This window comes from Ovis canadensis, chromosome 3 (assembly GCF_042477335.2).
Source record: "Ovis canadensis isolate MfBH-ARS-UI-01 breed Bighorn chromosome 3, ARS-UI_OviCan_v2, whole genome shotgun sequence".
NCBI lineage: Eukaryota > Metazoa > Chordata > Mammalia > Artiodactyla > Bovidae > Ovis > Ovis canadensis.
Window position 1 is genome coordinate 58,352,152 of NC_091247.1, and position 11,972 is coordinate 58,364,123.

General features: G+C 46.2%; 1 long non-coding RNA gene across 1 annotated transcript; it reads left to right on the forward strand.

Annotated features, from left to right (window-relative positions):
* Nucleotides 1-141: 141 nt before the first annotated feature.
* LOC138438103 (uncharacterized) lies at nt 142-10,651 on the forward strand. Its single transcript, XR_011256262.1, has 2 exons — nt 142-277; nt 10,142-10,651. It is a non-coding gene; the product is annotated as an uncharacterized lncRNA (long non-coding RNA).
* The last annotated feature ends 1,321 nt before the right edge of the window (nt 10,652-11,972 follow it).

Sequence of the window (11,972 nt, forward strand, 5' to 3'; positions counted from 1 at the left end):
AAGTCCACACCCCACCACCTGCCTTATCAGAGTCTGGCACAGGCCACTATAACCCAGCTTATCACTCCAGGGCCAAGTACCAGATGGCCAGGGACAGCTTCTATGTCCTCGAGCCCCCCGAAATTATTCAAATTAGCCAGTCCTAAACCTGTTTATCCTGCCTTGCTTTTTCCTTCCCACGGAAACCACGATTTCCCTCCATCTGTCTGGCTTGTCATCCACCCCCATGTTTACAGCAAGTAACCCTATGCGCAGGGTGTGCTCTGTCCAGGGAACTGTGAGTATAATAAAGCTGTAAACCTTTTTGCTTTCTCCTTCCTGATCCAGCCTCATCATACCTGACTCAAGGTAATATGGTGAACATAGTTGTTGTTCAGCTGCTAAATCATGTCTGACTCTTTGTGACCCCATGGACTGTAGCCCACCAGGATCCTCTGTCCATGGGATTTCCCAGGCAAGAATACTGGAGTGGGTTGCCATTTCCTTTTTCTGGAGATCTTCCCGGATCAGGGATCAAATGGATGTCTCCTGCATTGATAAGTGGATTCTTTACCACTGAGCCACCAGAGAAGCCTGGTGAAAACAGTATCCCACAGGAAAAAGCTTGGAATATCTACTAGACAGATCAGGACAGTACCAAGCTAATAGGAATTTGCTCCATCCCTCCCTGCACCCAGGTCAGAAAATGCTGTTAGTGGTCATGGGGGGTGGATATGGGAGGAAAATCGTAGTTTAAAGAGAGACTTTTGGTGGGAAATTAGAGAAGCTGGTCACTTGCTATTTCTCTTCTAGTTGTTTTTGTTGTTTAGTTGCTAAGTCGTGTCCGGCTCTTTTGTGACTACATGGACTGCAGCCTGCCAGGCTCCTCTGTCTGTGAGATTTCCCAGGCAAGAATATTGGAGTGGGTTTGCTAATTCCTCCTCCAGGGGATCTTCCCGGCCCAGGGACTGAACCTGTGTCCCCTGCACTGGCAGGAGGGTTCTTTACCACTGAACCACCAGGGAAGCCCTTCTCTCCTAAAGATGCCCCCTATTCCTAGAAATAGAATTCTCAGGTTTGACTGATGCACACAACTGGACATTTTCATTAATGAAATGAGACTATTCTTGGGATTAAAATATCTGAAGGTCTTTCTGTTATCTGGAGTACCAAAAAGCTAGTGGGACCAACCAGATTTCATTCAAGGGTTGGGAGGAAAAAAAAAAAACAAAACAAAAAAAACCATGTTCAACAGCACAAACAGGCAGGGGAGGGGAAAGAACACAGAGAGAAGAAAGTTGCTTTTCTATTTCTTTCTATCTCTTTCAGGGTAACTGTTACATGTGTTAACTCTCTCCTTCATAGACTCCTTCCAGTTTGTCCTTGACCCTGGAAAACTTCAGGCCAGGGGAATAGATAGAGCCTTTGAAACAATGAGACTCTTGCAGCCCTATCAGCTGGTTCGCTTTCTTTCTCACATGAATTGCTGTTGCTGTGGATACTTAGGTGGATACTTACAATCTGTTTCCCCCATACTCTTTCTTCTGGGAAGATCAATCCATTTTGCATTGAGGAGTGATTTTCCCTATCCTCCAATCTTTTTTTTTTTAATTAAAATTTATAGCTAGTTTACAATGTTGTGTTAATTGTCCGGTCCTTCAAATGTCATTTTCTCACAGGTTCTTGCTACCTTGACTGGCCACAGGTGAGCACTGGACACAAGCTGAGCCAAGGTTCTCCCCTGGGATTTTTAAAGTTGAAAATAGGAAAGAGAGACTTCAATTTTTCATCCATTTATACAAAATTGTAGTCAAGACAAAACCTTTGGCTCTGCAAATTCTAGTTTTCTACCTAAACTATCAGAGTAACAGAAAATACATCAGTGTTTCCCAGATGCCAAGAATGGGGGAAGGGAATTGACTGCAAAAGGGCAAGAAGGAACTTTTGGGTGATGAAAAACAATTGCAATTATAGCATTTTCAGTGAGAAATATCAAGACAATATAGTGCACTTTTCATAAAGCTAATGTATGCCATCTAAAAGACCATCTCTTACTCTGAGGTTGTCTTTTATACCTTTGGGGTTCCTAATATGTCTTTTCTTTTATGACATCATGGTGATAGCAATTTAGTGGTTGCTATTTTATTAATGTCCTTCCTGGCAAAGTAAAAAACTACCAAACTAACGTCATTCCCTTCAGTTTCTTCCTTTTTTCTTCTTTTTCAAGTGTCACTATTGCTTGAAATTCAAAAGTCCAGGGGCCATTGCTCTGCCCTAGTCTTTGGGTATCATGGACTCAAGAGGTGAATAATTGGACACTTGACATTGTTGTAGGGTTTTGTGGTTGTTGTTTTTTTTTAAATTTTTCCATCTTCCCTTGTAGAACTAGCATATGTGTTGATTTATAATTTATACCCCACTTGTTTCCGTAAGGATTCAAGGCTGCAAGACAGTTTTTCCCCTGGCATCCCCCCAGACTCTTGTAACGGTTACTGAGTCAGATGGGGCCCTTTCCTGGGTGCCGACAGGATTCAAGCAGCAGGAGTGGGAGGATGAGGCATGATCTTGCGCTATCTACTGCAGGCAGAGCTGCCACATCGCCGTTTGGCAGAGCACAGCAGGGAAAGGCAGAGATTGAGACCAGGGGCCCTTGGCACACATCCCGGCCCAGCCCTCAACTGTGGACCGGCAGCTGCAGCTCTGTCTCCTGGCATGTGGTTCTTCAGACGTCTATCTTCAGGCTGTAAAGCTTTGACTGAGGCCACACGCATCCCTTCAGGTGACTGGGTGCTTTTGTCAACCCCCCCCCTTATAAATGACTACCTGTGATAGGACCCCAAAACATCTTGGGAGAATAATGTAGCAGAGGAGGTAACAGTCTGATCTCTGGAGGAACAGTGGCCCGATTGAACCCTGATTCTGCCTCTTACTAGGCACATCATGTCCTTGGGCAAGCCACCGAGCCTTCGCAGGCCTCTGTCTCCTCGTGTGTAAATTGAGGATGGTAACAGCAGAACATGCGTCGTGAGGTGGTCATGAAACAGGGCCTGGGGACTGCCCCAGGGGTCCAGTGGCTAAGACTCTGCACACCCAATGTGGGGCGCCCAGCTTCAATCCCTGGTCAAGGAACTAGATCCCATGTGCCCCAACTGAGTTCACCTGCTACAACTCGAGGTCCCACATGCTGAAACCGAGACCTCGCACAGCCCCCAGAAAAACACAAACAGGGCCCAGGAGAGGCCATTTAAAACCACCGTGAGGACTTCCCCGGTGGCTGAGTAGAGAGGAACCCGCCTGCTGGTGTCGGGGACACAGGTTTGGTCCCTGGTCTGGGAAGATTTCGCATACTGCAGAGCAACTAAGCAAGTGAGCCACAACTACTGAGCCCAAGCTCCACAGCCTGCAAGGTGTAACTCCTGAGCCCACGTGCTGCAGCTGCTGAAGCCCATGAGCCTAGAGCCTGTGCTCCGCAGCAAGAGAAGCCACTGCAATGAGAAGCCTACGCACTGCAGAAAGAGGAACTCCTGCTCATCACAACTAGAGAAAGGCCACTCGGAGCAATGAAGGCCCAGAGCAGCCAAAAATAAAAACAATGATTAAAAACCCACAGTGAGATAGCCCACCCACCCAGGACAACAACTAAAATGAAAAAGAATGACAATACTAACTGCTAATGAGCAGGAAGCGCAAGTGGAATTCATACATTGTTGATGGGAATGAAAAATGACACAGCCACTTTGGAAAACATGTTGGCAGTTTATAAAATGCCAAGTGTTTTTTAAAAAATTTCATTCATAAAGTGAAGTATTTTAAAACACATACAATGCATAAATATTAGAAGATGCATGTCATTACAAAAAAAAAAAAGAAATATGTATTTACCAAATGGCCCAATATACATTTACCTCCTGGATATTTTACCTAGGAGAAATAAAAGCATATGATCACACAGACTTGTATACAAATGTTCTCATGCATGTGTGTGTTTAGTTGCTCAGTCGTGTCCAACTCTGTGACCCCATGAACTGTAGTCCACCAGGCTCCTCCGACCATGGGATTCCCTAGGCAAGAATATTGAAGTGGGTAGCCGTTCTGTTCTCCAGAGGAACTTCTTGACCCTGGGGCCAAACCCCAGTCTCCTACATTGCAGGCAGATTCTTTACCACAGAGCCATAGTAGCATTATTTGTAACTGCTAAAAATGTAGACAATATGAATGGCCATCCACAGGTGGATGGATAAACCAAATGTGGTATTTCCATACAGTGAAATGCTGCTCAGTTGTAAAAAGGCACGATCTACTGATACGTGCAACAACATGGATGAATCTCAAAAAGCTTTATGCTAAGAAAAATTTTTAAAAGCCAACAACAAAAGGGTACATATCATGTTACTCACTTATTAAAAAAAAACTCTAGGGAGGACAAATCTAATCTAGAGTGACAGAAAGCAGACTGTTATTTATGTAGGGTGGAAAGAGAAGACTGGGGGAGAGCAGAAGGGAATTTTGAGATGGTAGAAATGTTCTCTGTATATATATTGTGATGGATGCAGCCCAGTGTATGCATTTTAAAAAATACAACCAGGGAAGGAGGTTCAAGAGGGAGGGAACATATGAATACCTATGGTTGATTCATGTTGAGGTAGGGCAGAAACTAAGACATATTATAAAGCAATTACCCTCCAATTAAAAATTTTAAAAAATACAAACAACCATACACTTAAAATGTATGAATTTTATTATGTGGAAATTATACCTCAGGAAATTGATTTTTAAAAATCTACCTGTTTGGGACTTCCTTGGTGGTCCAGTGGTTAAGAACTTGCCTTCCAAAAAGAGAAAAGAAGAATCTGCCCTCCAAAACAGGGGACACGGTTCAATTCCTGGTTGGGGAACTAAGATGCACATGCCAAGGGGCAGCTAAGCCCCCGTGCCTCAACCGGAGAAGGCCCTGTGCTGCAACAAAGACCCAATACAGCCAAAAGTAACCACCACCACAACAAAAACTGCCTATTTGTATACAACATAATGCTCTAGCTGAAAACTGGGCTAAGGAAAGGAAGACAGATATAAAGTCAGGGAGAGAGAGAATGAGGTAGAACCCATGAGCCTGAGCTGAAACCTACAAGGATGGACAGGAAGCCATGTCAGTCACTCATCACCTCCAACCCTGATGAAGGGAATCCTGCAGGGGAAGCTGACCTCCTTTGTCATAGAGCTTAGCACACCCCTGGCTCAGCAGTCAGAGAAACTGAAGAAGCAGGACACGATGGAGCAGTGCAGGCCTGGATGGCTGCCACAGTCACCAAGGTGAGAAGCAAGAATGTGCAATAAACGCAACTGTCCTGACCTCCCACACGTGAGAAATAATATGACTGCTGCTTCAGTTTGGACCTCCAAGTCTCAGGAAAAGTCTCTCGTGGCCCAATTCAGCATAAACATCCAGGGAAGGGAATTCCAGGAAATTCAGTTTAGGCCAGCCAAGTGGACACATTACAAAGCCAACCTTGAATTTACAGTTTCATTTCTTAAAGCCGGTAGGTAGTTCTGTAAATGTTCGTGTTGCTATTCTCCCTATATATTTTGTATGCCTGAAATATATTTTTTATAATTTTATTTATTTATTGGCGGTGCTGTGTCTTCGTTGTTGCCAGTGGGCCTTCTCTAGTTGTGGCAAGTGGGGACAACTCTTCCTTGCGGTGTGCAGGCTTCTCTTTGCGATGGTGTCTCCTGTCGCAGAGCAGGGGCTCTAGGGTGTGGGGCTTCAGTAACTGCAGTGCACAGGCTTAGTTGCCTCATGGCACGTGGAATCTTCCTAGACTGGAGATTGAACCCATGGCCCCTACATTGGCAGGCAGATTCTTAACCACTGACCCACCAGGGAAACCCCTGCCTGGAATGTTTGGTGATAGTTTAAATGTTCCTACAGCTGGGGAGTTGTAATCTTGTTGGTTACACCTGCCCCTGACCTCTACAGCCTATACATTCAGAATCACAGCTGTGGCTGTTGAGACCCCAGGTCACCCAGCCAGCAAGGGGCAGCGCTGGGACCCAGGCCAGCCTTCCATGCTCTTTGTTCTAGAGCAGGCTGCCTTCAGCAAACATGAGTTACAGGTGACCTAAAGAGGTGCGGCTATGGTGTACTGTCCTTTTACCTAATTTTCTTGTTTAGCATCCATCTCTCATCACTGAAATGTAAGCTCCAAGAAAATAAGAACGTCCATCCATTTTGTTGGCACATTAATCTTGGACTTCCCAGCCTCTGGAACTGTGAGAAATAAATCCCTATGGATTAAGCCACACAGCCTATGGTATTCCTGTTATAATAGCCCAGACTTCAGGGTCTTCAAGGTAAGAACCCTGCATTTTTTTTTTGGCTGTGTGGGGTGGCCTGTGAGATCTTAGTGCCCCAACCAGGGATCGAACCCTAGTCCCCTGCATTGAAAGCCCAGTCTTAACCACTGAACCACCAGGAAAGTCCCAAGGGCCTAGCATTTTAAAAAGAGGTATTTGGAGACAAAATCTTCAACTTGGGCAAGGGGGGAAGTTCTTTGGGGGTAACTGTTCAGGGTCCATAGGACCTATGGGGCCCCTGAACTCATCCCACACAAGTGAAGCTACTAACGCATGCTTCATAAGATAACATACTAGAGAAGCAATGCCAATTAAGCAATGTGGACTGTGCTGCAAGTCAGAATTTCCAGAGTTCTGCCTGCACAACAAGTGAGCCGTTGATCTTGGAACAAATTACTACCTGTCTGAGCCGCAGGTTTTTGTTTTCCACCTGGAATGTAGAGGAAATTATCTTTGCCCTGCTTACCTGATGAGATGGTTGTAAGCCTCAAATGAAACTCGAATAAACATGAGATGTTTATTCATGCCTAGAACAGAAAGGAAAATGAGATCACAGAGGGACAAAAAGGGCCAACAATTCCCATGAAAGACTTTCTGACTGCTGGGGACACCAGAATGCTGAGGGATATCCATCAAGAGCCAACTACAGGCATAACCAGCCCCAAGTACTGGTTCTCTGAGATGAGAACCCTGATGCCCACACCCACAGCCCAGACTCCCCACAGCTCAGCTATGGAAGAGTGGAGTTTCAATCCACAGCACATGCCCCTTTGTAGGTGGATTTTAATATTGCTTTCCCCACTGCTGGCTTTCTCTCTATGGCACACAAAATTGCAGCATCCACCGTGCTTATCCTGGCTGTGCTCAGGGTCAAGCAGATCCTTTTCTCATCACCCTGACTCTTATGCATTATGTAACATCCTGTCTGGAACATGGGCAGAGGAGCCTGGCAGGCTACAGTCCATGGGGTCACAAAGAGTTGGACATGACACCCATACACACGAGCAGAGCTGCTCACTCCCTACTTTGTTTCTTCTGAAGTTTCATTCACACTTAGCAGGGGGTAGTGAGATGCCTTGTATTTGATGACGCATCCTTCAATCCTAGCAGATTGGGAAATTCTGGAGAACATAGGCCTAGTTTATCCATGCATGGTTTTGGGCTCCTTGGCTCATGACCCAGTGGTAGGCATGTGGCAGATATTACGTATAAACTTGTTGAATGAATATAGAATGAAAAACACTAGGGTGGGAAGTGGGAGGGAGGGAGATTCAAGAGAGAGGGGACATGTACACCTATAGCTAATGCAGGTTGATGTACATCAGAAATGAAAGCAATTTTGTAAAGCAATTAAACACACACACACACACACACACACACACGACAAGCTCCCAGGCTATGCCAACTTTACCAGAGCTGTATTTCCCTTACTCTGCCTCTCTGATATTTATGAATACATGGAGGTGGTAGCCACATAGAGGGCTGAAGACAGATGGTCCAGCAGCCCCAGACTTCTGTCCTCCCAGGTTAGCAGCTCCAGAAGACAGAGAATCTCTATTCCCTCGTATCAAACCCAGAGGAGTAGCTGATTGCTTCTCCCCCACCCCCAGCTTCAACCCAACCTCTTTAGCTTCCTGACAGCTTTCAAGAGTGTTAACAGTTTCCAAGAGTGTTATAGTCTCATCAGTGAGACCATCTAAGGGGTTCATTTACTACTTCACGAAGCTGGTGCTATAGGCTGAATGTTTGTGTCCTCCCCTCATCACGCCACAGATTCGTATGTTAATAATCCCCATCAGCAGGAACAGAGACTCAGACATGGAGAAAAGACCTGTGGACACAGTGAGGGAAGGAGAGGGTGGGACAAACTGAGACAGTAGCTTTGAAACCTGTATATGAGCATGTGTAAAATAGACAGCTAGTGGGAAGTTGTGTTGCAGGATGGGAAGGAGGTTCAAGAAGGAGGGGACACATGCGTACTTATGGCTGATTCACATTGTTATATGGCAGAAACCAACACGTCATTGTAAAGCAATTATCCTTCAATTAAAAAACTTTTTAAAATGTGACTAAAAAAAAAAAATCCCTATTGGAGGTGGGCCTTTGGGACAAGATTGGGTCATAACAGTGGAGTCTTCACGAATAAGATTAGTGCCCTCAAAAAACACTTACCCACCTCACCCCTTCTGCCAAGCGAGGGCACAGCACAACGGCTGCTGCTGCTGCTGCTGCTGCTGCTGCTGCTGCTGCTGCTGCTGCTGCTGCCACTGCTGAGTCACTCCAGTCGTGTCTGACTCTGTGCGACCCCAGAGATGGCAGCCCACCAGGCTCCCCTGTCCCTGGGATTCTCCAAGGAAGAACACCGGAGTGGTTGACTATGAACTAGGAAGTGGGTTCTCACTAGACATGGAAACTGCATCTTGGTCTTAGACTTCCCAGCCTCCAGAACTCTGAGAAATAAACATTTGTTGATTAAGCCACCCAGCCTACTATGTTCTGTCGTAGTAACCTGAATGGACTAAGACAGCTGGGCTGGACAAGGGCTGAACTGAGCTCACTGCATACTCCTCTTTTCCCAAAGGTCCAGGATCCTCTGGGCAGGAGCCCAGAGAGAGCTGATTAGCTTTCAGAGTAATGTCCCACCGAGAAAAGTGAAGGAAGTTCACACTTCCCTGCAATGCCATCGTTCCAGAACACCTGGCTGACACATCCGGGAAAACAAGCAGAGCTCACTCACTCTGTAGAACTGTACAGATTCTACAAGTAGAGAATTTCCAGATCAGAGGGAACCTGGCTCATCCACCTGACTTTCAGGGAACATAACACCTAGGCTATCCAGGAAAGAAGAGTCTATCTCAGTAGAAACAACAACAGCAATAACGATGATGCTGAGCTATCTGAACGTTTGCTTTTAGAAACTCCGTTTCTTATCCACAGAATGGTGATCTCCCACAGGATTATTTATAAGATTTAAATTAAGTTATACCTATGACTTCAAAATAGGGCTTCCCTGGGGGCTCAGATGGTAAAAGAATCAGCCTGCAATGCAGGAGACCGAGGTTCATTCTCTGGATGGGGAAGATCCCCTGGAGAAGGAAATGGCAACCCATTCCAGTATCCTTGCCTGGAGAATTCCATGAACAGAGGAGTCTGGTGGGCTGCAGCCCATGGGGTCATAAAGGGTCAGACAGGACTGAGAGTTAGTCACCTTCTGTTCCCTTTCCTTTCCATATATATATGGAGCAAATACGGGAGTAGACGCAAAGGAAGCACTCCCTAAATTTCTCCTGTTACTTGACATAACCAGCCCCTATCTTCCCGAACTGGAGAATGAAAGTCCATAAATGATAACTTTTTTGTTTGTGTGCCATACATCAAGACTTGTGGGATCTTAGTTTCCTGACTGGGGATTGAACTTGGGCCCTCAGCAGTGAAAGCACAGAATCCTAACCACTGGACCACCAGGGAATTCTCCATAAATAATAACTCTAAGTGGATACACCCATCTCCCCACACACATATACACACACATTTATTCTGGATATTTGATTTTTTTTTAATTCGATGACTATATATTATTATTTTAATGACAGAATCTTTTACTTTCATATTTTAATTGATTTAGTTGGAAACAGTTCCTTCAGATACAAGACCAACACTCATAATTTGAGCTATCTGAGTGTGTGAAATTCTGGCTTCTGTGATTAGCTTAATTTTAAGTTTGCCTTCTCTGATTAGCAGACTGATGAGATTTCTTTCTAGTTATTTTAATTCAGAATTAATTAAAGCCTTCTCTTTTGCTCTCCAGGCAGAAGCAGGTTGTGTGGAAGGTGGCTGAATTGTTACCATAAACTCTAATTAATCCACCCGGAGCCCTGCTATTATGAGGAGCGCTGGCTAGCCAAGGCACGGCAGAGTGATGCTTGTGGGACACTTGGATGTGAAGTTGGGAAGCGTTTCAACTCAGAGCCAGGACCACGTGAAAAGGCTGCTTTGTCTGTTCTTACTGTTGAGCTCATTAAAGTGGATTACCGTCAGGACAACCAAGCCCCAAATGACCGACTCAGCCGTGCTGCAAGAGCCCTTCAGAAGCCCTCTACAGAAGCAGGCTTGCATTTCCCCATGGAAACTGACGCTCCATCCAGAACAGCACTGCCTTCTCTGATGACCCCTCCAAGCTGAGGGTTCCAGCCTGAGTTCTGGAACCCAGGCCAGGGAGCCTGCCCACGTGGGAGGCAGGGAGACGGTGCTGGTGTGATGTTTCTCTTTTCCAGGGTACACATTGCTGCTGTTGACCCCAGAAAGTCTGTGAAAATGATATTCGTTTGTTTGATTTTACTTATTCATTTATGGCTGTGCTGGGGGTTCGTTGCTGCTGCGTGGGCTGTGCTCAGGTTGTGGTGTGTGGCTCCTCGTTGCCGTTGCTTCCCTTCTCGCGGAGCACGGCTTCAGTAGTTGCCGCACAGGCGCAGTAGTTGTGGCACATGGGCTTCACTGCTTTGAGGCATGCGGAATCTTCCCAGATCAGGGATTGAACTGAGTCTCTGGCATTGGCAGGGGGATTCTTTACCACCAAGCCACTAGGGTAGCCCGCAAACATTGTTTTATGTGTGCATGTGAGCTTCGATCAGGGGAGCGGTTCCAAAGCATCCCCGTGCCTCTCAGAACTGTCACTGACACCTCCACCTGCCCACCCCCACCCCAAAAGGTTAGAAACCCTTGTCTTAGTACAGACCTTAGACAGTCTGGCTCCATCTCACCTTCTGTTCTGCTTTTCCCAAGGATCTCCTCGTGGCAGCATGCCCCACCACACACAGACCTTCCCCTATACTCTCCATTTGAGGTGTGGATGTGTGCCCAGTCACTTCAGTCATGCCCTCCTCCAGGGGATCTTGCTGACCCAGAGATCGAACTTGGGTCTCCTGCATTGCAGGCAGATTCTTTACTGCTAAGCCACTGGAGAAATCCATTTGAGGTGTTGGGCAGGGCAGCGGGGAGGGGGGCAGTTGGTCAAAAGACTCCCTGAGTTACCTGGGAGTCTTCCCTAGAGCTGCTTCCTGGGACCTGTTCTTTCTTTACTTACAGGACTATCTCCAGTGCAGGAAACTCAGGTTTGATCCCTGGATCAAGAAGATTCCCTGGAGAAAGAAATGGCAACCCACTCCAGTATTCTTGCCTGGGAAATCCCATGGACAGAGGTGATTGGTGGACTATAGTCCATAGCATCACAGAGTCAAACGTGACTGAGCAGGCACGCACTGAAATGCAGTCGCAGCTTTGTAGACAGTGTAACCCTCTCTCTGTGAGGGACCAGGACCACATCCTAGGAACAGCAGCAACCCCACTGGTGAGATGGGGAGGTAAGGGGACACTGTGGGATGAGTAATGGTCCCCTGGGATTTATATCCCCCTGGGAAATCAAAATATGACCTTACTTGGAAATAGAGTCTTGTAGATGTAAGTGGTTAAGATGAGGCTATACTAAATTAGGCTGGGCCCTAAATCTGATAACTGCTGTCCTTAGGTGAAGAGGCAAGGACACACAGACGCACACAGGGAAGAAGGCCCTGTGATGATGGAGACAGGGATGTTGGGAGTGATACATCTCTAAGCCAAGGAATACCACGGATTGCCAGCCA